The sequence below is a fragment of the Meleagris gallopavo genome, chromosome 5 (assembly GCF_000146605.3).
Source record: "Meleagris gallopavo isolate NT-WF06-2002-E0010 breed Aviagen turkey brand Nicholas breeding stock chromosome 5, Turkey_5.1, whole genome shotgun sequence".
Classification (NCBI taxonomy): domain Eukaryota; kingdom Metazoa; phylum Chordata; class Aves; order Galliformes; family Phasianidae; genus Meleagris; species Meleagris gallopavo.
In genome coordinates this window covers 29,877,678-29,882,555 of record NC_015015.2, presented here as the reverse complement: position 1 = coordinate 29,882,555, position 4,878 = coordinate 29,877,678, and the positions used below count along the sequence as shown (strand labels likewise).

At 31.9% G+C, this 4,878-nt stretch overlaps 1 long non-coding RNA gene across 1 annotated transcript; it reads left to right on the top strand.

Moving 5' to 3' along the window:
- The first annotated feature begins 293 nt into the window (after positions 1-293).
- Positions 294-3,151, top strand: LOC104911153. Its single transcript, XR_793669.1, has 2 exons — positions 294-365; positions 3,106-3,151. It is a non-coding gene; the product is annotated as an uncharacterized LOC104911153 (long non-coding RNA).
- Positions 3,152-4,878: the final 1,727 nt, after the last annotated feature.

The following is a 4,878-nucleotide window of genomic DNA, read 5'->3' as shown; positions in this document are numbered from 1 at the left end:
TCCTGTGGCGATGCTGTTATCTGCCTAGCAGAGTAAAAGATTTTAAACCTCATTTAATTACTGTCATCGTAAACTATCACTGAGGTCAGGGTGCACCATAAATGGCAAGGCAATATTTGTGAGGGGAACATTTCACTTTTTAATAGCTTGCTTTTATAGTGAATAAAAGCATGCAGTTTTTGTTTTCTGTGATTAAATCTGAACGGCATCTGATAGCCTTTCTGAAGAAAAGTAATTACTGTTTTTAAGATACTGTTTAACTGTAATGGTTTTGTAGTTGCCCATCACTATACTACTTCTCTTATTTGTCTGCAGTGTACTGTGAATGACTGTTGTTATGGACCACTGGTGGACTGCATCAAACAGTATCCTTTCCCATAAAATTTTAGGTGCACAATTGACGAGCTTAGACTGTGTGGAAGAGATGTGTCTAGCTTTAACCTGACATAAAGTTCTGCTTCACAAAACACATTTCATACTCCTCTGTTTTACATTCAATCAGCTAGAGGGTCACTGCAGAGCTTTCTCTTACACTGCTTAAAAAAATCTGATGGAGTATGGGAAGTTGTCAGTTTGGCGGATACACATTCATATACCTGATTGAACCTCTTTGGTTTTGATTAGTCAAAAGTCATATCTGGTTTTCTGTTAAGACCAGTTTAATCTGCTTTAAGCAGTGAGGCTGAACTAGATGATCTCTTGAAGGACCTTCGAATCTCAACTGTTCTGCAATTAAATTAATAAGTTGCATAGATAGTGTTGAATTTCATAGCATTTGTTTTGAATATGAATTTTAATTAGAATGTGTTCAAGTGCAATTCAAGTTGTGATATGTTGTCTGACTAGCACTTTTTAAAATGTATCTAACCTTCTAGTGATATAGTAAAAGAGCATTATGTAGCTTGAATTTTATGAGATTTTTTTTCTTTTTTATGGTAGTGTTGAAATGATTAGAGATCCTCAGAATCCAGTGAGGCTACTGGGGGAACTCTACACAGCACTGAGTTTTCAGGACTAAGTATTTATTTCAAATTTTGTAGTAATTATTTTTGTAACCTTAAGCTTGTATTAATGAAGTCCTAAATAAGTAGCTCTACTATTTCAATTTGTTATTGAACAAACAATTTTAAATTCATAGTCTTTGTCCCAAGTCATAGAGAATCCTTCCATAAATCTCTGCATCCAGTTTGGAGTAAGATCTGGATTTCACTGTTCAGCAGTAGGATAGGAAACCAGCAATAATTTTTAGTTATGCATGAGAAGCACTTCCTGTGGTAATAATGCATGTGGTGGTTATCTCTTAAAATGTATTCTTTCCATTCCAAATATTCGCATGGTATCTACCACAGTCCTGCTCCCATTAAGTTTAACAACAGCAGGATAGAGTTGTAATTATACTTGTGATTTGGGACTTTTTTGTGTTTTTTTGTTTGTTTATTTTTTGGTGAGACTGTCTTCAACATTAAACAAAGTGGATTAATCTAACAAGTTCTACTTTTGAAACAGTTGTTCATTATTTTTTTAATCCAAATTAGGTACTGTTGTCAATGAACAATCTGGCAAAAGTCTTCTGAAAATGTCATGTTTAAAAATAATAATAGCAATTTTTAAGAATAAGTTGTCTGCAGTCTAAATAATCTTCCCTATCCTCTCCAGATTCTGGCTCAAGTTAAGTTATTGAATATGCAGTGACATCAGTGAGAATAATGAGGGAGATTTTCAATTCCATTCTGGTACAGAAAAGCCTAATACTTGACTGTGTGAGTGCATTATCTTCAAGTATGTTGCTGAATTAGATGTTAATTTTGAGGTGCATAAAATAGTTAAAAATCAATTTAAAGGTAAGGTTTTAAAAGCATAATGTCTTCTGAAGGACTGCATATTGATTTTAAATATAACTATCTAATTGTATATGCATGGACTAAAGTATGAAGTCAACCTCTTTGTAAATGCCAAGAGGCTATTTTTCAGTAATAGTTCAGATGCTTACGGGAAACTAGGCTGCTAGATTGCATGAATAGAAGATGGCTTGTGAGGTTATTTACAAGTTTTGCCTCATGGTCATTGCCATACATCAATAATAGGTATTATTATAGCCTAAGTGTTTCTGTTTATGGTGCATTATAAAATCTGTTTGCGATATTTTTCTTACATTTTTGCCATTCTTCATTTGCCCACATTTTTGTTCTGTGACTACTAGTACAGTGTAATGTAATATACATCTTCAATTGATTAAAACTTTGTATGTATGAAACGATTTCTTGTAATTAGATTTTTCTTCTTCAGCATAAAATGTTGATGTAATTTAAGTAATTAACTGTAATTTTTTTGAAACTGTAGTTTTTTTTAAGAAGTTATTCCAAACAGAACCAAGAATTTAGTTGTTTTTAATGTAAGATTCTTTATTGTGATATTTCATAAGATTCTTCTTAAGAGCTTCCAGAACAGAACTTTGACTTCTAGATGGATACGTTAAAAATATTTGAGCAGTGACTTTTTTGCATATTGCTAAGAATGCCACATTGGTTCAACAGGCTGTCAGTGAAGTGGAAAGGACCTCACTGTAAAATATTATTTCATCTTTTCCTGACATAAGTTCATGCTTCTGAAAAATCAATTAAGAAGATGTTTTGTACCAGTAAGACGTTTCAGATGTATTAAGTACCTAACAATTTCAGAATATAAAGCAAAAAAGTTTATTTCATTGTTTACTGAATTAGAAAATTGATACATGAATCATTAAGGAGTAACTTAAAAGCTATGTGGCCACAGGTTTCAAGCTTACACTTTATTTTAAATTTGGAGAGAAAAAATAGTATGAATATAAATATCACTCTTATGTGTACAGAATAAATGTTATGTAATGGATCTTAATTTTGTAAAATGTATGTTGATGCTGTATACAATAGTCTGATTTTCACAAAGTGCTAAATACCTCTGCAGATCTCTGTAAGGAATCTGTAGACACATGTTCTAATCATTAATTACTCCAAAATGAAAGTGAAGGCCAGTAAATTTTATCATGAATTACTTTACGTATGGTTTTTGTTGTGACATTGGTTATTTTCCAAAGTAATCTTCAATTTCTTAACTTGATGCTATCAGCGCTATTGGACACGAGCATGAAGTCTTGCTGCGAGAAATGCTTTTGGAAAAAAATCTTTCTTTTATAGGTAAGAATCAATGATAAAGGCTACCCAGTGAATCCTTAACTTTAAAGATTTGCGGGACTGTTTGCTTAAGAAAAAAATAAGACTCAATGCTCTTTGTATCAGTTAGTAAAAGAAGAGTAAAAAATGATTGATGCTATACATGTTATCTTTTATTGATTTAGAACTGAACAGGAACTCAGTTACCTAATACCTTATATATACAGTACATGCAGAGGCTTGCAATTAATATTTAATAGAATAAGTAGCTGAAAAAAAATGCTTTAATATCTGCTGCAGTATTACTTTTGGTGTCATGAGATATTAGCCGTAATCTATGAGACTTAGGAGGAAGAATAAGAAATATTAGCTTCCAAATGCTTTATGTATTAAAGAACTGCTAGAAGATTCACTCATTTGGCTTTCTGTGCAGTTTCTGCAGATTTTTTCCCACTGCCTTCAAACAGTGCAAGTCCCTGTATTTAGTTATTTTAAAGATTAATTGGTTAGGAGGTTGTTTTCTGTTGTTGTTGTTTTCCTTTTAGCCTGAAGAACAGTTTTTGTATATTAGTACCATTAAAACAATGATTATTATTTAAAGGGTTAGTTCTCCTACCATGATTATAAACTTGACTTCTAAATCTTGAATTCCTTATGTGATTAGATAATATTAAAGTGAATTTCTGTTCTTTTTTTAAAGATGTGTGTTGTACTAAGTTTGTATAATTAAAGGATATAACTGATTTTACCAGTAAAAATAGATTCAGGATAAGATTTTGGAAACCTTAAACGAGTTGAGGAAATTAGGAAGAATACTGAGATTTTTAAAAGGTTGGTCCATATGATTAAGGAACAATTTATTTTTCTGTTACATACAAACTTGCAAATGATACTACAAAAATGGGAGAAGATATTTTTTCCTACGTGGCTCAAAGATTATTGATAATAGACTTAAGCTGTAATTGGAGAGTTAAAATACTAAACTGTTCTAGGCACAATAAGTATAAAACAAGCTGCCAAGGAAGGTTATGGAATCACCTTCAATGAAAAATTCAAGGCTAGACTTGACATTCATCCATCAAAGCTGGAAATGAAATCAATCCTGTCATGATACAGGAGAATGGACTAGACTCACTAATGGATCCTCAACCCAATGATTATCATTTTTTTGGCTTGTGCAAGCTTGGATAGTACACAAATCAGATTTAAATTTTATTGATTCATAACCTTGGGTAAACATCAATTTTGTCTTTAGAAATAAGCTCTAAGAAATTTGTACTGTCAAATCAAAATGTCTAGAATGGGTTAACTTGTCAGCATTAAAAGATATAAATGAGGGAGTTTAATTTATTGTTTAGATTTTTTGCATAGTGATGTATCATCTATTCGTGATTTAAGGTATGTTAACTGGTATATTATTTCTTTCTGTGGGATGTGTCTTTGAGGTTCTGAGTGTGAGTAAAAAAAAGAAAAGAGAAACAAAAAATATTTTCCTAAGTATCTGTAAGATGAACCTTACTGAAACCCTTGCAGTAAAATTTTTCTCAAAAATTAGATTAATACTTAAAGAAGGACCTCTGAAAAACAGTAGAGATGGCAGTATTTCCTATAGGTTAGCAGGTTCAGACTTGGTTATCAGTAAGATGGAGTTCCAGTGTAGCCTGGGACTTAGCTTGCTGCACTTAAAATTCTTTTACTTTTTAACCCATGTATGAAAGAACAAAATTCT